The sequence below is a fragment of the Trachinotus anak genome, unplaced genomic scaffold, assembly GCF_046630095.1.
Source record: "Trachinotus anak isolate AG129_WGS33_773 ecotype Australia unplaced genomic scaffold, CSIRO_AGI_Tana_v1 ptg000021l, whole genome shotgun sequence".
Classification (NCBI taxonomy): domain Eukaryota; kingdom Metazoa; phylum Chordata; class Actinopteri; order Carangiformes; family Carangidae; genus Trachinotus; species Trachinotus anak.
The window spans coordinates 6,444,367-6,470,304 of NW_027273872.1; the positions used below are offsets into that span (position 1 = coordinate 6,444,367).

At 37.9% G+C, this 25,938-nt stretch overlaps 1 protein-coding gene across 12 annotated transcripts in view; it reads right to left on the minus strand.

Moving 5' to 3' along the window:
• Positions 1-25,938, minus strand: part of lingo2 (leucine rich repeat and Ig domain containing 2) — a 197,827-nt gene that overhangs the window by 64,127 nt on the left and 107,762 nt on the right. For 8 of the 12 annotated variants that reach the window (XM_071457480.1, XM_071457479.1, XM_071457478.1 and 5 more), the window contains one exon: positions 17,334-17,420. The gene's annotated coding sequence lies outside the window, so the exon portion shown is untranslated. Of the gene's footprint in view, positions 1-2,891; positions 3,019-6,939; positions 8,230-17,333; positions 17,421-25,938 lie in introns of those variants that run through there. The other 4 variants (XR_011684457.1, XR_011684454.1, XR_011684456.1 and 1 more) reach the window with 3 other exon arrangements.

The following is a 25,938-nucleotide window of genomic DNA, read 5'->3' on the forward strand; positions in this document are numbered from 1 at the left end:
TGAAAAATGTACCCAGATAAAAGTAAATTGTAAGTCAGTTAAAATGTACTCAGAGTAAATGGTACTGTGTTACACTTTTAAAAGGGGGAAGGGGAGGGGTAAAAATGGTGATATGGTGATAATGATGGTTATATGATGAAACTATTAAATAATGAGCCTCAGGTGTATATGCACTGGTATTTCAATTAGGGGTGGGTGATCTGGCCAAAAGATCATATGAAAATCTTTTTGGGTATGAGCTGAATTACGTGTATCCACACAGATTTAGTTGAACACTCTTCACACTGCATCCTCTTTCTGCTCTGATTTTATTCTGAAAATTCTGACTGGATGTTGTGACTCGTATGTGTCTGCTGCTTTGATGCTTCATTCAGTATTTGTCCACTAACCACTACTCTTCACCCACTCTGCTGTCTTCTGTTTATGAATTGTGTCACAACCAATCACACTTTTTGCTAAGTTCACAGGAGTAGTTGTTTGGACAGCCAAGCAACCAGCAAGCCCCAGCTCGTCCTGCTCTGTGTTTCCCTGTCTGCAGGCAGGTCTCTTGTCCCATGGATGAACTGCAACTGATGTAATCTTTAAACAACAAACTTCACACAGCCGACAAACACAGAAAAAATGCAATTTTGCTAGGCAACACAATAGTTGGTGATGCCCTGTACAGTGAGTTACAATATTCAGTCATTTGTTTCACACACCTGCCTAAACATCACGCTGTGAGTCTTGTGCCCCGCAAAGTCCTCTACAATCGACTTTACATTCAACTTTACTGCTTATTCATCCTCACCATAAAATATAACCAGTCCACTCAGCCTCACTGTGCTCCGCTGAACGAGCTCAAAAACGGCAGAGGACATCAACACCTCCCTGATGGTGGAAGTCAACATAGAAGTTACAGCTGAAAGATCGACCATCAGTATTTTAGCATTTAGCCTATGGCCACACCCAGCATGCACCAGTTGGTCATGCTACATGTCAGGTGTATTTGATTTGGGACACTTGCTGTGGTTGCCAGGTGGTGCTTTAGAAAAGAGCCAAATCAGCAGCTGTAGCAGAGAAGAAGCTGCCAATTTCGCTCTTTTTGTTCATTTGTGTTGTTGTCACACGGTCAATCATAACTTCATCATCTGACTTCTTTACTCTGTAATGAAGTATAATACTTAACTTTGAAAATACTTAAATAAGAGTGAAATTACTTATTTCTATAATGTTTTCTGTCAAACTAGTGGCTTACCTTCACAATGAAAATCTGCTGGGCAACAAATAATTATTCTTGAAGCAGGACAGCAGCATGACATGAAACATGTTTATGTTTTATCCTTTCCTTTTTCTAACTTCCAATGTCATGGGATTTCTCTTTACAATGAATGGAAATGTCTGGCTTGGAACATTCCCCCGCACTTTACAACTCGTTTCCCCACATATCAATGTACGCTATGGCTTGGGCTGTCACTGAAGTAATGAATAGCAGCAATGAACAGCAGGAGAAGTAAGATAAATAAAATAAAATATTGCGTTGTCACCGGATTCGTTCAAACTCCTTTAACTGGCACACACATCTTCCTGCTGTCAGCACAATATCAGAGCGGGGAGAGCAGGTATGCCGCATTATCAAGATATTAATCATCAGGTTGGACGTTAAAGCATGTTGGAGCCCCTCAATCTCCATTCAGCCCTGGTGGCTTGGTAGAATTCCTTGGATACTTCTCCACTTATCTTAAAATCCTATTTCTATTTGTTTTGTTATTACTTTTCACCTGGTGTAATTGCTTGCTCTCCTTTATTCAATTAAATGCAATTCCAGCAAAAACACTTTGCCATACCATCAACATTCCTCCTCTTTAATGTGCCCAAGTCCCATAAAAACACTTCACCAGCTATAATGTTTCATGGAGTACATACATTAAGGCGCCTCTGTCTAATTTCATGTTCATCATGGCATTTCTTAACAAGTCTCACATGTAAAAAAAAGGTATGTCTGGTTTCAATCAGTTCTGCCATAATCAAAATACTGCAATCTGTTTTTCAAATAATGCAGGAAACAGGTTTAGTCAGTGGGGTGAGATATGGAAAGCCATTGGGGTTGACACATTTTGACTGATGTTTAACTGAGGTAAGCCCACAAGACGTTCAGTGGTCGATCTCATTACCTTAAATTATGGACATATTTGTTAAGTAACCCGTCATAAATCTGGAACAAAGATTGCAGTTGAAAGAGCTACCCTGAGTTCACATCAGCTCAGTTTTCAAGCTAATACGGCTTCATTTACTCTGGGGTTCTACAGCTGAGAACACAGATTAGGGGCATGTCTTTGAATAGAACAGTTGGGTTGATCTGCATCTCAATGAATCACTGTCACATCAATTCATATAAAAATTCTATGAAATTGTAGTATCCAAACAAGGAACAGCAATTTGGCATTCCACCAACTTCTCCCAGTTGCAAAGACATCATGTCGCATTATGTCTCTGTGTTAGGACAGTTGTCATACAATGAATGCGCCCTGGGTTTGAACAAGTGTAGTGTCTGGTGAAATTAGTTTTAAAATTGCGTGTTCTACCTGTGTTGATGTGAATTTCATTCAGATGTTCTGATGTCCTCCCACATCGAAAAGACATGTGCTGGGATCAGTGCTGTGCATGAACGGGCTAGATGAGCGTGTTCATCGAAAATGCTCTGTGAACTGAACAAATCAGTTTGCAACTAATGACTGTCAGCTCACATCCAGAAGGTGGTGGTAATGCACCAAAAGCTGTTTGTTAAATGCTAAAAAAAAATCGCAAGAGGTGGAACTGTGTTTTAGTGTGGCAAATGAGGATTTACAGCACCTGACATACGCCCGGCATGGTTAGTGCTGGCAATTCAGGCAACTCACCTTGTACGGTCCACGGGAATCCAACTGTTTAATTAAAACAAAGCTGTCTCTAATACTTTAGTAGTATACAGTAATTTATTTAGTTTTGGGAACTGGGAATGATTGGAGGTTGTGGATGGATGGGCAGTAGGAGGTTTAACTGAAAAAGAAAAAAAAAAAACAAAACATGAGAAATGAATGTGAATTAGTTTATTTTAATCTGAGTGAACTGAACTTTGAGCTGGCTCTTGTGTGAACTTGTACAACACTGGCTGGGATAAACTATCATAGCGATGGCAGATCTAAACCTTAGAAAAGAAGCTGGTTGTGTTGTTAAGATTCTAGTTGGATGTGTTTATGTGTGCTACGCAGATGTGTCCACACAATAAATCCAACTAATTTACAATTATTATGATATGAGATGAACAACATCAGACTGTGTATCAGTGACAATCTATATCAATTTATCAATGAGCACGCCCAAGCTTTGATTAGTTTAGAGTTTGAAGGTCCTGCCCTTTTTAAGCTTATCTGCAGCATTACTTGAGTAATTGAAATGCAGCTGTAAAACTGTTTCCAAATGTTAAAATTAAATATTCTAAGGTTTTATGTGTCCTGTGCTTATGCAGTATGTGCGTGTTTGTTAAAGATTCACAGAGTACAATGTGCCGATAAAGCTGTGAATATACAAAGTTGAGAGGACACATTTCACCAACATGGTAACTTGAGGGAAGAAGCTTTTTACTTTATCTGAGTTAGACTTATGGAGAAGTTTGGGTTCTGACCATAAAAAATAGGGAGAAACTGGATTTAGATTTATAGATTTAAAATAAGTCAGAGGTCTCTTGGCCAGTAGACTGAGATCAGATTGAGTTCAAAATATGTTAGACTTCTTTATGGCACAGCTTTAATACCCTCAAGATGCTTAGTATACACCAGCCAACTGTTAAGCAGCCAAGTAAAAACCACTGAACTGGACAAGATCTTTCACGACAGGCACTTCTTTGCTCACAATGACGTGTCATGGATGTTTTCTTGGAATTTGAACTTACTCAAGCTTGATAATTATGTGTAATTCTCATGCTTAATCAGACCATTTATCACTTGCAACACCGAACAAAGCAACTGGGCTAGAAAAGGCAAATTTAATTTGTCAAAGATTAATTATCCGTTTGCGAGGTGCAGGGTAAAGGGTAAAACAAGTTATTTATAACCTTTAAAATATTGTTTATTGTATCATTCTTTGTTAGCTAAGTCAAACAAGGGTAAACCTGCTACTTCATAAACACATTTTAGCCACAGAGTCACCTTAAAACATTGCCAATGCCAACAAGTTTGCATGATGTTTGACCCAAGTGCAGGGAAGTCTTGGCAGCCTTTGAGCATTAAAAAAAAAAAAAAAAAAAAAGATTCTGCACACAATGGCTCAGGCACCGGCCCAGGCCTGCATCTTCTCCCCAGAGGTGCAGAGAACTTTTAATCTAATTAAAGCAAGACTGGGAAAGACAACTTGAAAGATAAGGGTGCCATAGAGAGTACACTGCCTGGCACCACTGCAATTCATCCTTCTCAGTAGCAACTAAAGCTAGTTATTAAGTCCTTGACGCCGACAAGGGTGCAGTCAGAAATGGTTCACCAAGTGACACTATTAAATAGCAGCTTGGTTTGACAGCAGCAGTCTTGTTGAGATTGACAACACAATCACAACAGTGGGACTTACAAAAACAGGCAGGAACAATTCATCTTTTTGGGTTTTTACTTTTTCCTGATGTAGAAGAGTGGACAATAAAACCATAAAGACTGCACGAGTAATGCAGAAGGTGCCTGTCTTCTTATGATATTCCTTGGGCAAATTGGAAATAATAAAACATTAACTATTGGATTAAATTAAACTGCAGTACATAAACCTCTGTTGTCACCAGATTTTTTTTTTCTGGATAAAATATTGTCTACGATCCTCAATGGTATTGTTATATTAATACAAATACACTTGATTCTTTTTGGTGTTTACGATTTGGTGCTTACGATGCATTATCAAAAACTTTCTTCTGACTGTAGTTGCATCTACTTGATTACATTTGGTGGTGGTGAATGTAGTGGGGTAGATGAGGACTGCAGAGGGAGGTTTTAACAACATGGTTTTCTATTCCCTCCTGAACCTATGTCTGTAAAAAACATTGGTGTTTTAAGTTTTGCTTGTGGTTCAGGAAATGTTTTTATTTGAGTTATTTATGCCTGATGAGCCAAACAGGTCCATAATGAATCTTAAAAGTTTGTGATGGCCTATTTTATACGCTGGCTATAAAAAATATTTTCCACTTGTGGAAAGCAGAATGTGTACATATGACTTTGTTAAAGCTCCCCTGATTCCAACCCTGATGATGCCTACATGACTCAACAAGAAACACCAAAAACTGCTACACAAAGAAATAAGTGAAGTAGGTGTTGTATTCTATTAAAACACTGGTGAGGACACAGAGTTTATCACGCTATACGGACTTACAATTAATATAAGAAGCTAATGCAGTGTAATTACTCATGGGCTGTCAAACACTGTTTCTTGTCTGAACACAGCTTTAAGGTTAGGTGGCATCTTACTGACACATGGCATATAGGAACAATTGTAGGTAACTGTCTTAATTAAACTGGCAATGGTTGAATGAATGCATTAAAGACAGACACTAACAATCACAAATCTCTCTGATCTCTTAATTGGCAGTCACTGTTCCCTTCAGTTGCATGGTACTTTTGAAGTAAAACAAGAAAATAAAGTTCACTTCATTTTCCTGGATGACTTGACAAAGCTACTCTATTCTCCCCATTACAACATTAATACATTTTTTAAAAAAAAGTAAAAATGACGTGCTGTCAAAAAGAAGATGAGTTGGATATCTTCCTACAGGATGGAGCAAACTATTGCTGAAAGACAGTGCTTACAATGTACAACAATAGCTGGTAATACAAATTCTACAGAGAAAAAGACTCCAAGATAGTTCCAAGCTGTGGAAGGGGCTTTCATGTATTGCTTGCCAGGAGGGTCATGCACAGCAGGTAATAATTCCTCTACAGTATGTGGTAATAATTAGCAATCTTCATTGTGCAGCTGTAGGGATGTTTGCTGTCCTGTCAAAAAAATAATCCTGCTTTCTGACAGATCTCATTAGGGCACCACTATATGTTAGAAGAAACAATGGTGACAAGAGCTCATATACTGTGGCATACAAACACAGTATGGATGAATATAAATTAGCTCTATAGTCACTCTCTGAAATGCCTTTAATTGTATTGTGAAGTGCAGAACTATTTTCTTTGCATATTTTCACTGCAGTCAAGCACTCACCATGTAGTCCTCAATAAGAATGAAATACGTGTGTATAAAAACAATTAGGTCTATCTCAAATGCATTCATTCAAGCAGGGCAAACTTAATTAATATAGCTACCCGCAGCTGTGCCTTAATGCCACATGCAAGAAAGATGCCACAGATTTAACCCTTTATCTGTGGCCTACACCAGAAACACAGCACTTTTCGTTCCATAAATACTGATAGTGAACTATGCTCTCATATTCATTTGTTCATACAAAGTGATAAAACTCCCGGTGTCCTTTTGACACCTCTCCTGCCATTTTCAGATGTTGGTGTCTTAATTATGATGATGGCACTGGTGATGATATTCACTTTGTTTGGAAATGAGATAATAAGCACAGAACATTATTTTAAGTTCCATGGCTTTTCATTTGAGCCACTATCAGCTATAACATCCCAACTGCAGTCAATTATTGTGCCGTTTGCAAGTTACAGTGACCTTATACAAGCTGACAAATGGCCAATTTCTTCACACCCCTCTGCATCCCAGCATACTTTGCCTTTTTTATTTACTGCCTACTTATTAAATGCCACATTTGTTCCTGTTTATTTCCAAAAAGGCTTCTTTTGTTTCATTTTTCGTTTTCAACAAGGCTACTTGCTTAAAGGTATTGGTGATATGGATTTCATTGCCCTTAAAAATGTCCATCAGAAGCGTCTGTCTCTCTGTAATCCTGGTAAATGCCTTTCAGACTAAGAAAGGATTGATGTTTTTTTGTGATGTTGGATGGCCCTTTGAATATAAATGGAAAGTAACTCACAAACATAAATATAATATCCATAAATACAGCAGGCACCATGTAGTGGAACTAAATATAGTTTAAGCTGAGTGCAATATATGATTTTTATGGTGGAGTAAACCATAATCACCTGTACCAACAAACGGATAATGGCCTCTGCCTGGCACTGTTCCTAACCCATCTCCTTGGGGTAATGACCCCTCAGAGCCACTGAACTTGCTGTGTATGCTTATGCTACACTGCTTGAAGTTTTACCGTCCTCCCTGCACATGCGAGAGGTCAGGTTCACCTTCAGTCAGGCGTTAAAATGAAGTCCACTCCCTCGCCGAGCCCATCACTCAAGACCATTCCGACTCCCAATTGAACACATAAAATGTAGTCTTATGAGCTAGCTGCATCGTATATTTCCCTGTAAATGGGGGAAGACTATGTCCATCTAAAAAGGAAGAGGTTTCATAATGTAAAATAGGGTGGTGGTAGAGAGAGGTTCCTCCCCCTGTTCTTCCTCTTCATTTAAAAACACCAAATTACAATGTGCTAATATTGTCTTATTTACCCAGGCTGGGTATGGTGAAAGGTTGGGTACTTGAGTCCTTGCAGGGATCCATGTGTGACTATGCGCTTTTCACCACAATATATTCATCATTTCTGTCTTTGCTATAGTTCAAGGATCAACCTCTTTGCATAGTGTTCCCAGATTATACATACAAATGGATATGCAGTTCACCAGAGGGATCAGAGTGCAGGGTCAGCCACAGTGCAGTGCCCACGGAACAGTTGCGAGGGTTCAGTCATGTGCTCAAGTTCACTTGCTGGTGGATGGCTGATGTAATACCCTCCAGTTCCAAGCTCACAAATGCACCCCTCTGTCAGTGACAGGGATCAAATCAACAACCCTTAGGTTACTGGTTGGCCTGTCTTCTTCAAGAGAAAGTCGTAGTTCACCAGGTTCAAGGACCCAAGTTTAGCAGATTTCATTTTAACGGTAACTTTGTGCAGACTATTGGCTGTAAAAACAACTAGTATCTGTGGCTTCACCCAAAGGAATTGTTCAAAAGTTTCGGTTATTTGATTAATTGTTTAGTCAAGCTACAGAAAATGTATCGATAACGATTTTGTTTTTATTTTATTTTGAATAGTTGAAACAAAAATGCCAAACATTTGATGGTTTGAGCTTACTTAATGTGAGGATTTGGCTCCTTTCCTTTCTTTTCCTTTCCTTTCCTTTCCTACATGATAGCAAACTGAAAATCTTTGGGTTTGTACTGTGGATCAGAAAAAAATGAAAATAATCATTAGTTGCAGCCTTGGTTTGGATTTCAGTTTACTGCTTAACACAATTTTTGAGCCAGAAATTTTTATGTTAGTAAGACATCTTGACTGAGGCACAGATGGAATAAAAAAAAAACACTACCAAGGCTGAGTATGCAAAGATGACACAACTGTCACTTCAGCAAATGAGGTCCAAATCACATTTATCTTTAATCTTCACGGTAATATATGGTGTACAGTATATGTGTGAAGGACCCGTAGTAACTTGTGCCATGACCCTAATGTGAAAAGCATCCAGTGACACATATTGCAATGTAGATACTGTCGTGGTGGTGAAAACACAAGACCATCACTCTTACTGTTACTAAAGACACTTTACAGGAATGCTCCATTTTAAAAAACCCAGTAACTTACATTCTCATCCAGGATGTTTGTTATTCGGTACAACCACAGTTTTCCTGTTGGATACTGAGCAGCTCCAGTGAAGCAGAGGCCCCGAAGTGCCTTCTCTCACCTTGTTTTGTATGTGTGTGTGTGTATGTGTTTGTGTGTGATTTTTGGACAGGGGCCATAGGATATGTGAGACTGAGGGTTGATGGTCCAGTGCTCCTGCCCAGGAAACTACCTCCCTCTCAATCACCTTATTCAAAGTGCTGTAAGCTTGTTACGTGCAGTATTGCTCCTCTCACTTTAATTTCCTGCATGACATAGTCTTATTTGTTTCAATGCGGTTGCTTCATCGACCATTTACCAACCAGCATTTCCAGCCAGTCATAGTGTATTCACCAGCACTGGACTTCTTTACAGAGGAGTTACAGTGGGAAACTCTTTTGCTGGAGAAGCCATAACATGAAAGTCAACATCACGTCTATCCTTATAAACTAAAATTCTAAAATACATGTTTTTAGAAAATAATGTTAAACCACAATGTTTTTCTAGGTGTTGCTTTAAATGTAAATGTGCTGTCAGCATTATATTTGCTGACCAAGCATGGCCACTTTAAACTGCATTAATGCTTCACTCTTCCAGCTGAACACATGACCTGCTCTGATGCTTGTGTTTGGCTGGAGGTGCTCTAGGATCAACAACTGCATAGCATGATTGTTATGATGCACTCATAATCTTCTTTGTATCATTCTGCTGATACAATCTGTGACGACAAAATAGTTAGCTTCAATGACAACACTAAATATTCCATCTTTTCCTGACCACTACAACATGTAGCCACCATAATCATATTTATACTAGCGGAGTTATTTTACAGTAAAGTGTGTAAAGAAAAACAAAGCATTTCAGATTCTCATGTCACAAAAAAGCCAGTATTCTGTATACTCTTTTAAAACCAAGCCCAAGTATATAGACAGCAGCCTTGGCATTTTAAGATGTATTACCCTCTCTCAGTAGCTCTACCTGTGTATAGCCAGGTCCCCTACTACTATTGATCTGTATCCCTGCTCCTTTTCAACTGTGTTGTGAGAAAATGTTCCATGAAATATTTATTTTCCCTGCATTTCCCCCTTCTTCAAATCCGGGCTATCCTTCCCAGTCACACCTGCTGATCCAAGCCATTTTTTGAGACATGGATTTAGCCCTCAGTTGGCTCTGCCTAGTGCATAATATTCAGCGGGTTAGAGCCGCATGGCTGCACATTAAAGGCTGAAGTGGAGGGAACATGGCCATTGTTGGCGAAAGTGTCATGGGTGTTATTACCCCATCCACCTAATCATCATCTGCTACTGATGGTGATGATATAGTTTGTGGAGATAAGGTCTTAGAGGGTGTGAGATGGAGAGAGAGAGAGAGAGAGAGGGAGAGAGATAAAAAGAAAGGAGAGAGAGAGGTTTTTGAATATAAAAAGCTGATTTGGGTTTGGCTTTTCTAAATGGGGACAAAATTGGTTTCCTCATTTAGAATTCACTAGTTGCTTTCAAAACAACATAACACGGTTTCTGTCTTAAACTAGGTTAGGTATACAGAGGTTATGTTTAAATTTAGGATAATCCTCTTGAGAACATATCAACAAAATATCCTTATACTCTAGGTCAAGTGTGCGCATATGTTTGCATACCATATATGTACAGATGAGAGGATTTCTGTGGGATTATATAATGTGTAGTGAATGTATAATTCAGTGGGTGAGGATGGGAGACAGATGACTGTGGTCTGCATGTGTCCTCTAAGATGTAAATAATAGGCTGACACCGCAGTAATTCAGATGGCTGTGCACTCAATACTCTGCTTCACACTTTAATTTTCTTCTTTCTCTGTCCCAAACTCACAAACACTGCACAGACCCAAAGTTTTCATAAAGCCCCATATACACACAGATCACGGCATCCATAAATAATAGAGCACACATAAATTAAACATCGAAGTTGAATTTGTGATAGCCGCTCACTGTTGGCCGACTAAGACGCCTCATTTTGCCCCGCCAAGATTTAATTAGATGCCTTGCATTTCCTGTATGGAAAACAACAGAAAAAAACAAACAAACAAACATGGGGGAAGAAAGCCACGGGGAGCGTACTCTTTGATTTTCACCACTGCACTCTGTTATTACAGTCTGCAATAATTGTGGACTATGTGAGAGGACAGAACCTGGAACAGGAACATCTAATAAACACCTGGTTTATGCCCTCATTTATTCACCTCTGCTATCTTCAAAGGTTCGTACTCCCTACCATCTCCTTTCAGGCCTCCAGTTCTTTCATGCATATAGGTTTGCATTTATAGAGGCTGTGCTTATGCTGCAAAAATTGCCTGGCAACCAAAGTCAGTGCCAACATGGAAGACCAGTGGAGAGTTACTTGTGTGCAAACAATGTCCAAATACATTGATAACAAGGGATGAAACAGATATACATTAACATGATGTTTTTGATGGAGATGTAGGTCTATTCAGTGAAAGAACATTGGTTGCACCTGATGAGTATGTAACTGGCAATTCTGTAAGTGATTGATAGACTGATATCAAAATATTTATTCACTTATTGATCAATCAAATCTAAAAATAAAAAGTATCATGTTAAAAAAATTCTAAAATGATTATATGATCATACAAATTGTGCATTAATTCATTAAATCTTAGAACTAGTTGAACATGTAAGTAAAAACTAAACTTAATTCAACTAAAACTTATACTACAATGCCGACATGTTGAATTTAAGGAGTCAACTCAGGCTAAATTACCACAGAGTTTCCCAAAGCATGCAGCCCTCTGCTGTATATGCTGTGCAGATGTAGTTGTGCTCAGACACGTGAAGCTAAAGCCTCTTCAACACAAAACAAACACTTTGTGGAATACAGATTACATGTTATGTACATCAATAATTGAAGGTTAAGATTCCACATATCATTTTCATCTACTTGTCATATGAAAAGTTTACATACCAATTACAGAATGGCTGTCTAGACAAGTAAAGATAATTGTTTTTGACTTTAAATGCATAATTCATGCTTTTTGCATTCAAAGACATCATGTTCCTTTGTAATACTCCCTTGTTTGCCCAACTAAAAATATAAATTTAACTTTTTTCATTGCCTTTTCAGGCTGGGCTCATTTAGATAATTCAATCTGTGATCAGGAAGATCACAGATTAAATTATCTAAACTATGAGACAAATTATGAGTTCGAGCTAAGCAGGACACAAAAGTAAATGTCCTTTTGCCAACTCTTTCTTAATTATGGCTTTGGCGATATTGAGACTGACATTTAAGATCCCTTCACGTCTGTGTTTTTGTGAAAGACCTGAATGAGGCCCATCTGGTCTAAGTAGGGCACTGGGGATGACAGCACGGCAGCATGTTAATATGTTCTCTCAGAGATGAGGGGGCTGCTGTGTTACAGAGAAGATGATGATGGCGCTCTCAGTCACGTTCACTCACTTAACAAACCTTGTCTTCTCTTGATCATTCTTGACAGTAACAAAAGGGGGAATATTCTCTAATCAAGGCCAAAAATTCTGATCACTGCTGGCATGTCCTTAATCAGCCCATAATAGCATTTTGAGGACAGTGTCACTGGATAATGGCGGGTTAGCCATACTTGACAATAAGAAATGACGAGTTTCTTTCAAAAATGGCGAATCCATCCTCTCAAAGAAATGTGTTCAAAAAGTACGGGTGGCAAAAGATTAATTGACATTGTGGGATCTGACGTGTTTGCGAATACCTGAGGTAGCCTGATGAGAAAATACTGTAAAGGAAGTGTCATCATATCTAAGTCAAAAAGTAACTGGTGTTTATTTTTATGATGTAGCTTGTCATAACTAATATTTGAATTCCAATTATGGCTAAAAATTTGTTTTGTGAGGTCACAGTGATTTTGCCTTTGGATAATCAATTTCTCATCACTTAATCCTTGCAAGTGCAAGTGAGTGTTTGTGGCAGATGTAATGAAAAAAGACCTTGAACTTTGACCTTTGACCACCAAACTCTAATTAGTTCATCTTTGAATCCAAGTGAATGTTTGTGCAAAATTTAAAGAAATTTCTTAAGGGTGGTCTTGAGATATCACATTCAGGCCAAAAATGTGTTTTGTGAAGTCACAGTGACCTTGACCTTTGACCTTTAACCACCAAACTCTCCAGCACACCAGGTGTTACTGAGATATTGCGTTAATGAGAATGGGATGGACGAACAACCTGAGAACATAATACCTCCAGTCATGGCTATTGCTGGAAATAAAATAAATACTAATACAGCACAATACACACAACAAGAACAACAACAATACAGCAACTTGGTATTATTTTCAATATAATGGCCAAAGGCTTGAGAAAATAATGATGAATCAATATATTTGGTGGAAATACAAGTCTATTATCAAGAATAATGAGGCATGTAGGCAGCACAGAAATTATAACAGACAAGATGAATACTATGCGTTTTACATGATTATGAATGTGTCTTACTGGAATTGGAAAAAATACATCTGTGTCTAGTAGACCAACTGTCCACCTCATTATTAAGAAAAAAGTTTAACAACTACTCAGAGTAAAGAATTTCTTACATTTCACAGTAATCATCATAAAATAAAATATGGGCAAATTCTAAGATAGCCCATATGCATTCCCCCTGCACCTTCACTAAACTACAGCTGTCCAAGACTGAAAAGGGAGCCTTTGCCTTCAAGCTTCAAGAAAGGAAAAAATGAAAAAAAAAAAATCACATCCATAATGAATCATAACTAGGTACAGTACAGTCCTTGCTGGTTTATCCCTGTCTTCTATCTGCAGTGAGCAGGCTTCCCTCTCCAAACCAGTCTTCTGACTGTGTTCTGCCTTTGTAACAGTGGCCAGGCTTTCCATTACGTCTCAATGTGCTGTCAGAGCCTTCCTCTTTCAGAGAGATTATTTTTCCCTTTTATATCTGAAAGTGTGCAGCCAGATCTAATAATACCATAACCAATTGATGTAGGGGAAAATGTAGCACTTCATTCAAGTAAAAAAAAAAACAACATCAACAAATAATAATAAAAAACAAAAAAAAAACAAAACAACTAATCATGTCCTGCATCCACAAATGTCAGCACCAGAATCTTTTATCCCCTTGGATAAACACTCGCCATAATTAAAAGCTCTGTCACAGTTTTCTCTGGCACAAGGAATGAAGTGTGGCAGGTGAGAATTTTGAGGGTAAACTGTGAGGCATTTTGAAATGCAATGCATACTGACTACTGCTCACCTCATCTCCCAGCTGAGAAAATGGGAAGGTGGTGCAGGAATACAGGCCATTTCCTGCTGTCAGAGGATGTGGAAGAAGCACACCTCACAGCGCTAAAGGCCAGGTGGCATGTTTACTTTTGATCTCGCCTCATCATCTTTAAATATATCTTCTCATTGGAAATAATTTTCTCTCGCAGCTCTCATCAGCAAGATTTCTTGAAAAGAAATTAAACTAAATCAAGGCATTTAACAGCTAGACTGAAAACACAACCTCACTTTTCTGTGAATTGAAATGGCTTCTATTTCCAATATAAATGTATATTTTACATGTATTTTTTCTACAAATGTGTGTATCCGGCTGATTTGGTATCTCAGACATTTTATGATTTTTAGTAAAACTCAGTAATTTGCACATATAATTCCAGATTAGTATTAATCACTTCAATCTTCCAAGATAAAGAGCAGCTCACTGTCAATACTTTATCAGATTCCATGGAGCACAGCTACTGAATAAATACCGTTATACTCCAACACAGTCCTCTTTAACAAACTTTCAATGCAGGCTTCGAGCTTTCAATGAGCCAAACTACTTGAATTTTCTACCTTGTGGCCTCATTTATTCTGCTATGTTTTATAGCAAGTGTAGAGTACTGTATGCTTGTTATAAGTATTTTGCTTATTTAACATGTGACGTGACAAATTTAATATCTCTGTGTCTGTGTGTGTTTTAATTTATAAAGTTTGATTTTCTATGTACATTTTTGTATTTGGTGAGATCTCCTCTTAAGCCCTTTTGGGTTTCTTAATCTCACCAGCAAAATTCCTTCTTTATTCCTGTTAAGTATTGTGCCTTTTTTAATTACTTGTGAGAATAAAGAAACTAAGCTAAAACAATTTTTTGTATATTTGTAGGGTAACTTGCAGGAATGCCCAATGCTTCAAGTCTTGAGAATGTGACGCTGTAATGCTATGCTGTTTTACTCCAACAGTTTGAAAACATAAAAATAACAAGACAATATTATTCCAAGAATCTATATTCACTTACTATACTCAAGCATATTTGTATTAGACAAAAATACATATTCTCTATAAGTATTTACAGGTCTGGCTTGAGCTACGGTATTGACAACCATGGAAATTCAGCCCCCCCATGATGCAACCTGCTGAAACTTCTTCTCACTGGTTGATAACTTTACTACACTCCCTTGGGAGTTTTGTTTTCTCTCTCTTTTTTAATTGATTCGACATGTTACACTTTATGAGGCAACTGAATTTAACAAACAACAGCAGCTGGATGATCAGCTTGTGCATCCAGACGTATGTGAAGTTGGGAACAGACACATCAAACTTTGTCTCAATAAAGCCCTCTCTGAAGGAACATGACATCTTGATTTAGATGCAAAACACAATCCCATGCTCGGCTGGCTCCTCCCATGAGGTGCCAGGAGATTAAGATTTAATGGTGATACCGAGGGAATGACACTATCTGTCTGCTGCCTCCCATCTCTTCACACAACATCACCTCTGTTGCATTTCTATCGCTTTCTCTCCCCCAAACACAGATGTAGATGCACTTGACTACACAGTCATGCATACACTCAAGTTTGGGTGCACTGCACACACACACACACACACACACACACACACACACACACACACACACACACACACACACTTTTTGCATATTTAGACATTCACAAGCGCAATCTAAAATCTTACAAAAGCTCGGGTACTGGCAGATGAAGTCAACTGGAGATTGACTTGTAAATTAAAACTCGTCAACAAGATCTTGTGGTTGCATGAATACAGGAACTGGCTAAAGAAAAATAGCTGGATCTGCTCTCAACATGCCTGGCAAAACAAACATGCCTGAAGGGGATGTACTGTCCTCCACTGTTCAACAGTGTAATGCACAGTGTGGATGTTGTCAAGACAGTTTTAATTAGACAATAAGTGACATATAAAAATGGCAACCACTGCCCTTCATGCATTTATTACCATGATCTAAACCCTCTGTCAGTATTTACTGTCAAACTAAATCACTGTATTCCAACAGACAATTCTAGTGTATCTCTGTCTAGTAGTAACCCAACCATCTACAGTGTGTGCTGACTGAGGGAGATAGATTTGTAATATAGTGAAGTCAACATCACATCCACACAACAAAAACAGAGAATCCCTTCAGTTGGAGGAGAGTGATGAAATGCAACCAAGGTAAATGAGGTAAGAATAGGACCCCTTTAGATATCTCTTTAAGATGTAGAAAGTATATAAGTCATAAGCATTTAAGGGCCCCCCCCTCTTTTTGAAAAGAGAATTTCAGGCCCTATATTACATTAACTAACCCTCTCCTTTGAACAGGTGAGCTATGTGCTCGTTTTTTTTACAGGTCAGTCGCCTGGATTCACAGAGTCAGGTGATATCATGAAAAGCGCAGGTGATCAATCTTATAATTTATCATATTACATTGACACACAGGTAAATATCCCCTGGTTTACAATATCCAAATGCATCTCTAATGTGTCATGCTTTTCATTTTCTTAAAATGATAACAATATACAGTAAAAAGCATGTGGTGAATGCCAGTAAACTTTTAAATGTAAAAGAAATGTAAAACTTATTTATCTGATGCACACATATGAATAAGTACACAATAATTTAGACTTCCCATAATAACCTGAAAGCACCACATGAAGAGAAATACTTGGTACTCACTGTACTCTGCAATCCATGATCTTAAATTATTTATGAATCATAGGTGTTTTCTTTAGAAGCTGTGAAGAGTTCATGGACTGCATTGTAAATTCAAATGATGCTCCTGATTCAACTGAAAATCCGAGGTGACAATGTGAACCCTTTCCTCAGATGGCCCACATCCAGCTCTCTGGACCTGCTTGTCCTGGTTGCATTGATGAGGGATCAAGGCATCATTCAGAAATAATTTGTGTGTCAGCGGTCAGAGGGACTGCAACAGGGGACACCGACTCACCAATGCAACTCAGTGACAGAGAGCGCTTAGAGCCAAAGGAGCTGTAAGACTTGATCAGGTCAAGTGTCAGGAAGCTGAAGCTAAAGCTAAAGTATATATATGGTGCATATCTGGATAAAACTGGAACCCAACAAAGCCCTTTACATTAAATTCCATTGCACCATCCTCATGTGATTGTTTTACATGAGGACTCTAGTCTGTAAAGACAGCAAATGAAGAAAGAGAAAAATGTTGCAGGAATAGAAAGATTGAGATGGTTGGGTGAGAGCCACACATTGACGTTTAAGACAGAGACCACAGAGAGGTTCTTTTTACTCTTATGTTATTTGTCCATTTCTCTCAACCAGGCCTGATGTAAAAGGAATGAAATCTTCCAAAATGAACACACTCAAGTCTCACAAACAAAACAAAACAACTAAGACACACAAATGTCTGCTGCTTACCACTTTGAGAAGTAATCATCCCCTCAGCCATGGCCTATTCTTTTCTCTCTTCTTTTGCTGTGGTCGTCCCTATTTTCTCTCTTTTATCTAGAAGTAGAGGAGAGGGAAGAAGCAGAAATGAAAAGAAAAATTACAGGTACGCTTATAAGGCACAATCAAAATCAATACATAAAGATCACAGTTTCAAACATCTTGAAAACACAATACTTAGAAATTAGATGGACACAGAAGAGACGAGGAATCAATAGTAGAAACAGTGACAGTGCATCAGCAAAAGCTTTGATGTATGTTGAGTCTTCAATCCACATTAAATAAATGACATACTGTATATGTACTCAGTTTCATTTCAACCAAAGCAAGGCTCACAGTGTTGGTATTGTTCTGAGTCCATGGTGCGATTTTCTGTTAAAAGATTGTTCCACAGAACTTCCTGATCTCTTTCAAGTCCCTAGCAAACCATGTGACCTACACAATGCACACTGGTCCCTGCCTGCTACTTTCTCTACTATAATGAGTCCCCTTATCCAGACTGCAGGGGGAAACACAGAGGATGGTGATTATGCAGAAAGCGTGCCTGAGTTGGTAATCCGATGATGAGAGAAAGAAAGATAAAGAGAGAGAGAGAGGGAGAGGAGACAGTTATCTCCTCCAGTCCAAAGGCAGAGAGATTAAAAAAAAAGTTTGACTCAGGACACTCTTGTTAAAATCACTCTTGACACCCTGCACTATTAGTACGCCATTAAGAGTTCAAGGACAATAGCTGTCCTGTTTTTTGATCATTTATCTGTTGGATCTCCTTGTTAAGCCTGAACCCACTTCCTCACAATGGCCACAGAATATTGATGGGCTGTGAAAGAGTGATTTTGCTGAATTCATTATAATCCCCTTTTTGTCTGCCCTTGATATTACAGATGAGCCAAATGTATTTGACATTCCTGATTGAAAAATGAATTCCTCGATGTTGATGTAGGCCTCCTAACAATTTTAATATTACAATATTAGACAGAAATAATACATACTAATAGGTACTCATCTTGGCATGGATAGTGGATTGCAATGCCAGCTATTGAATGGATTGGTGTAAAATTTTGTACAGGCATCCATGGTCCCCAAATGGTGAATCCTAATGACTGTGATGACCCCTGGCTTTTCACCTTGCACCACAAGCAGGTCAGCAAGTTTGACCTTATCCAATATATTATGTCAACACCTATTTGATGGATTGGCACAAAACTTTGTACATGCATTCATGGTTCCTAGACGAAGACTTTGGTGATCCCTTGACTTTCTTTTATTACCACTAAAAGGTTTGCTTTTTTGGCTCTTAATGAAATATCTCTACCTCTACAGGGTGGATTTCCACTGATGTACCTCTCAGACTGACTTGGAAAAAACTTGAACTTGAAAATAAGATCCCTTTACTTCCCATGCTGCTCCATCATCAGGTTACAATTTCAGTGTTTCCTGTACCTTTGGTTTATAATCAAATGCCTCCCATCAGTTTCAGGCAAATGCCTGTGTATTTATTGTGCTTTGCAAATAAAGTAATCTTGATTCATATTGTAAGTTTAGTATATCATCACTTGTAATGTGATTTCATAATCTTTCATGGACGATCTGTCATACTGTGGACACCATTGTCACCATTCCCCTGTCTGCCCCAAGCCTGGCCTTGATTCATGGGGATGCATTAGCGCACCATTTACCACCTGGAATCAAGCTGCACACCAATCAAGACAATAGTATCTCACCTTAATTATGTGACCATAAAGTGTCTTAATATGCGAGAGCACCTGGATGCTGTTATAGACATCAGAACTTCATCAGCATTCGTTCATAACTACCCCAGCCTAAACCTAGATAATTGGTGCTTTATTTTGTAGTATGAAGAATAATGAAGGACAGATTGGGAAATGGGATGTTTTTTTGTTTTTTTTTTTCATTTCACTGATCACCTGAAAGTAAGAAAAGATAAAAGGTTTCTATTGGCAGAAGCAGGATTTATTCCTGGATAGTAAAAATTAGCACAAAGGAAAGGCTGCATGTATAAAGAGATGTGATGATCTCATGGGTCAGATTCATCCTTGAAAACGAACACTGACATAAAATTTTATTTTAGTTTTATAATCATAACACATTTAAAATATTCATGCTTTACTGCAGTATTTGGGTTTATTATCAATAATGTTATTTTATTTACATGTATTTCAATTTAAAATGAGATGCGATGCCTGTGCACCTCAATGATAACACTCAAAAATTAAGTCTGGTTTTAATTATGTTACAGTGAATCACTCTTAGTAAGGTCTGAAACCCAATGTTTGTTAAAAAAAAGAACCTATCATTGTCAACGTATGTCCTCTATAATTTTTCAACCAGTTTGGTAAAACAGAGTGTACAATCTACTTGAGGGGTCTGCATCTAAATCGTTCCTGGTGTTCATGTGCTAGAGATGGCAACACTTTTATGTCAACAAAACAAGGAAAATCATCACAACAGAAATAAATACACAAAAATCTGCAAAAATAAGAACAAATAAACTACATGCCAAAATAACTCATCCTCCTGATCCAAATGTCTTTCCTTTCAACTAATGATACACAGCTAATAAAGCAGAACCAATTACTTTGCACAGCTGGGCATCTTTTATATGTTCCTTTCGATCTTCAAGCATTTGATTGCTTGTAAATACACGGCTGATTTATATTTCTTTACAGTGGAAAACTCAGTGGGGCCAATGACAAGAAAGCAATTAATCACATTATTATGCCAATTAAGAAGTCGGTCTGCTCCAGTGAAGGTAGAAAAAAGGGCAAGATGCTAGGAAGTTAATGTGAGCCATTAAATTACATCCATCACTCCCACTCCTCCACATAAACAAGGTTCACATGTTACCACTGAAGTGCTGTTCATATGTGAAGATATAAATCCACTGGCTTCTCGTTACATAACCTTTTTTTGTTATTTTGTGGCTGTGATTTGCATTCAGTGTGTAAGGGTATTGATAAGTATCCATACTGATACTACTACTACTACTACTACTACTACTACTACTACTAGACTATTACTCACATTAAGATAATGTGATATACCTTTGTTTTACCAAAGCCCCAACAACTACCATGAAAGATCAGTTCCCTTGGTAAACAATAGAAGATACACTCTGACTGAATATGCTGAATACATAAGGTCAACCTACATTACATGAGGTGATCTAACACACATGGCATAACTTCAATGTGACCATGGGGACTAGTCTGGGAAATCAGTACCTGCATATACAGTTTCAACTCTAGTTACTTTACACTTTACCTTACATTACACATGACAAAAGTATTAAGATTTGATCAACTTTGACATTAAGATCATTGAACCATGACTTTACTTGGACTTCAGCCCTTTCCTTTAAAATGACTTGGGGTGTTCTTCAAGCCCAAAGTTGCAAAATCGGTGTGATTTGAACTGTGTGAAGTGTGAATGTTCTCAAGTGAGAGACAATGTCGTGGCAAGAGTCACAAACACTAGGTATAGACACGAATAATGTGGAAGTGGGGGACATTGCAGGACTTGCCGAAGAGGGTTATATTGATGATTTGATAGTTTTACTGTCCAGTGGTGTTTTGTCTCCATTGGAGTGTGTTGTAAATACCATGTCAGCTAAACAGAACTTCTGTTCTGAGGTAGGAAACCATGAACTTTCTGCATCCACCTTTTAAGCCTGCAAGGCGTGAGGAAAGATTTTGAGTCTTGCAGTAAGCTAACAAGGAGCTAAGCATCTTTGCTAACATAAAATCAATGGAACCCACGACACAGTCAATGCGGTGTGGAGATCTTTGCATCCAAAGTTTGGTAGCCTAAATGTTGTCTTGCAAAATCAATAACCAATCAGCAAAGTCTAACAGTAGCTATCTCCTTATTGATGGAAGGTAGCCTGGCGTTACTGTTGTTTCTAAAACCATTGAGACAGGTTACCGTAATGTTAACCGTTTCTGTCTTTCTGTTTCCACTTCTCTTATTCCCTGTGTTTGCTGAAAATAGACTATAGACTATATAGAAAAAAGTATAGACTATAAATAAAGTAATTGATGATTATTACTAATACTGGTGTTAAACTCTTAAAATGTATTTAAAACCAAAATGTCTAACATAAATTTTAGTACAAGAGATTGACTAGGGAGTTGATCTCGGATGACAATACCATAACTTCCCCTAATCTCCCATCTTTACTTGACCCACGATATAAAATGACTGTCAATCTAAGTGATGGACATAAAGGAAAATTTATATAGTTATTTTCATTCTTTACTCCATCATTACTCAGTGTGTTTAGAAATGTTTTCAATGACAAAGTCCTGTTTAGATGGAGGTTGGGGTTGATAGGTCGGTCGACAAACACAGGACTTTGAAACAGGAGACCTCTGTTCATTCGTCATGTTTGGAAGCAATAGTCATCATTGCTTCTTTTGACCATGCCCGTTTTACAGTCTTAACCGTGTATTTATTATTGTAACTATGACAAGGAAGGCCCTCTAACTTTAGGGAAGTACTTAATTTAACCCAAACTGCAATCTTTTCATACCTTAACCAAGTATTTTTTGTGCCCAAACCTAACCAAACCACGACTGTTCCATAAGCTTAATTGCACGTTTATTGCTATAACCATGACACTGAAGGTCTGGTACACCTGCTGCCTTTGTGGGGCTATTTCAGGAGATGTATTGAGTTAGAGGGTATGGCCAAACAATCTATATGGTCATTCAGGATGGAGGAGTTCACATCAATCTTTGATGGGTTATTTTAAGGATCTGGGATGTTTAGTTAGCTACCACCTGGCATTAAACAGTGTAGCAATGTGTCAACACAAGCAGACATTTGCACAAACACAACCGGCACTACTTCAGAAACAAAAAGAGAGTCTGTTGCTTAAAATGTTTTTTGAGGGTAGGTGTAAAATAAAATAGACATGTTCAGGCTTAAGCAACAGAACTCTTCTGCTTCATCTACAGATGATTGGCAGCCATAAGAATTATCAAGAAAGTACAAAAATCAGCCACAACATTAAAAGAGATGACTGGTTTTAATGTTGTGGCTGATTGGAGTACATAAGTAAAGAGGAAAGAATGGTCTTTTGTAAGTTACATGTGAAAATAATTGCTCAATTATATGTCTGAAAAGAAGTGCATTTGATGGTCCCTTTAACTCTATTATGTTAAAGGGATAATTTTCATCATTTTGTGGGCCTCTAAGTGCATGCTGGAGAGCAGCACTAACAGCAAAGTAAATAACATAAATGTAAGTAAATATAGCACAATCAATATTGTTATGATAATAAAAACTAGGAAACAAAAAAGTCCTAGTGTATAGCTCTCAGAATATTTGTCAAAAGCACATCAGAGATTGATCTGTATAGATACATTTATGAGCGTTCATACACTCATAGCTATTGACATTGAGAAATGTGCCTATTTCATGTCATTCCATTGCAATTGATTGTAAAAACAGAGCTGCATGTGTGTGTATTTGTCCATATTCTGTATGTGTGCATTTGTTTGATGTGGTATACTTTGCACTGTACAATCACATACATTGTTTTCTGTTTTCAATTTGTGTTCATTTTGACAGTGGGCTCCTTGAGGGTCTTTGCATCAAGTACAACCATTTTGACTGGCCTTGGCTCTAGGGGCCTCAGCAAGACTCCTGAGAGGAGGAGAAAGAGCAGAGTGTCTGCGTTCATGGAGAAGGAAACTACACCACCACATGCTCCCTATCCATTCCTTTTAGCCGGCTCAGTGGCCCATACCTCGCCCTAATGAGATGCGGCAACACACACAGACACATGTAGCATGTCCACTCTAATTAACCAAGAAAGCTCTGTCATCTCCTGCACCCTCTGGTGGCATCATGCAATTCACTCCAAAGGGTTGCTTTAAAAGGGTAAAAAAAAAAAGAATGTCTTTTATGTATGATGGCAGCTATAACACAAAACAAACTTACATCACCACAGCTCATACAAGAAAAACTGGTTCAGTTGAGCAATATTTTGTACTACAGGTTATGGTTATTTCCATATGTTGAAATGCTGTTTTGCTCAATAAAATATACCTTGAGAGACAGACATATTTTGCATCTCTCTTTATCTGCAACCTACATGACATTCTGAGCATCTGCCTGGCGCTCTCACCATAGGGAGCTAGATTAAATTCCAACATCATAAACTTTATAGGTAACTGAGGAGTTGTAAGGAGCAATGTTTTTAAAGCTACAGTATATAGCTCAGACATTAAATTTAACAAATATCTCAGTCAGATTACCTTCAAGGATTGAAATTACTGCTCAGAAAACTGCAGTCTTGCCATTAGTAGCTGATGAACATAGCTGATTTATATATTTATATTGAATGGTAGTTTAATTGTTGTCCATTGCCAACGCTGATTCTTATAAAACTTTAGCATATATAATAGACACCTTGTTACATTGCAAATCTAAGTGCATTAAGATGGAAATATTAGGGAGCTTTTTTTTGTGGGTTTGTGTTTGCCTTCACATTACCCTAAGTATAAATAAGTATGCCAGATGGACTATAATATAGGTAAGATAGGTAAGCTTATGTTGTATGGAACCTGTATTATGGCATCTTAATTATTATAGATTAGTTTAGTGTTTATTTATTGTTGATTAAATTATAGATTCATAAAAATAATTAAGATGATAATTAAACACATTTACATGTAATGGCACAACTAATCTGTTACTAAAACTCTGTGAAATGTTAATTAGATATTCAATTCATTATTCCATTTTGTCATCCTGTCTTTGTCGTGAATAGATTACTAAATTTGTAAAATAATTTGTAAAATGCTTTTTAAAGGGGAATTCAAATTTGACTTTGTGTTACACCATTTACCTTGTCTATGCATTTTACTTTTTCACAAAACACTGGTTTACTGCTTACCAGAGTTTGACACTGCTCTGGCTTTGTTTTATTTTGAGCACAATATTGCCATTGTTGCATCAAGTTGGTGGCCTTACTTAAAGGTTGTCATAATTAACTGGAGCTTCCACTGTATTGCATTTCCAACGTGTGTTTTATGCTTTGTTATATTTCCCTGTGCTTATTATGTTGAATCATGCTCTACATTTCTGGTGCTGCAACATTTTGTCATATGACTGGTTGCTGATTTGTTACATCGTAGTTGGCTTGCTTTCTGTACCCCAAGAGACATTATTTAGTGGTTTCTTTTCATACTACACTGAACTGAATTGAATGATACAAATTAGATGTAAGGTATGAAAATGAATTCTAACATCTACAAGTAGCTGTATACACAGTGTGCTCTGGGGAATGGTCAGCTGCAATGTGAAGTACACACAGGGTGTCATAAACTGGATTACATATAAAAAAACACAGCTATCTTCATTTAAATTTGAGTCAAACCAGTAACAGCTCAAACATAGGCAAATAATCAAATAATGTCATTTTAAAACGCAGAAATTCTTCACAAGAACACTGTTGCAAAATAACAGCATCCAGTGTCATTTAAGTACTTCAAACCAAGCTATAAATAGACTACCAGGTACACAGCAGGCAAGACACCTCAACCCCCCTTGGGGAAGCTCTCTACATTTGCTCCACCCTCAAGCTACTGTACACCATTTCTACAATCTTCTACTGCTGAGCAATTGTCATCATATGAGCTTCCTTTTCTCTTACGAGTACTGCAGTGGTGAAATGAAGCATGTCTTTTCAATGGCTACACCTTTCCCCCTACTCACAGATCTACATTTTGATGATAAAATGATGTAGGGCATGAATTAGTGTAGGATAAATATGGGCCTCTATGAAGTACCGATCATCATTTGACACTGGCCAACTGACAGTTTGGCAGGTGCAGCCATAGTGCTTGCACTGCCTCCCCTTAAGCTATCCATAGTGGTGACTATGAAATATGGACAGCAGCAAATTGAAATTCATCAGGCACGCCTGCCTTGCTCACTGAAATCTATATTCAATTTTAGAGCATCTGTCATGCCAGTGGCAGGCTGAGGCATGCTGGCATTGAGAATCACTTAAGTGTTCTGAAATTGTATGTAGTGGCAAAAGGCTCTCTGTCATTCTCTCTGTGTATCTGCCTGCCAGTCCATCTCTCTTTCTTTCTCTGTATCTGCAGGTAATTTCACATAAAATAATTATTTTATTGCATGGCAGTGCTTGCTTCCTTTACAGATCTAACTAATGTTTTTATTCTCAAAGGCATCTCAACCAGCAATTTCTTTGCTAATACCAAAGGAACACATTCGCTTCATTATTTATTAAAATAATCAGTACTGTCTTCTGTGTTCATCAGTTTTAAGTGACTTAGTCACTAATGGCAGCATCTCTAAAACCCTGGACAACACAGCAGCTAGCTACAATTTGAAGACAATTGCAGAGGACTAAAGTGACAATGTGCAGATACAAGTTAAGCTCAAGTAGTGGCTGGCAAAGAGATACTTAAGGCTGAATGGTCTACCCATGCACTAAGTTTTATCTACAGGATTGGTTTCTGCTTTCTCTCAAAGTCTCTCAAAATTCTCATTAAAGTCTATTATACACTTATACTATTAT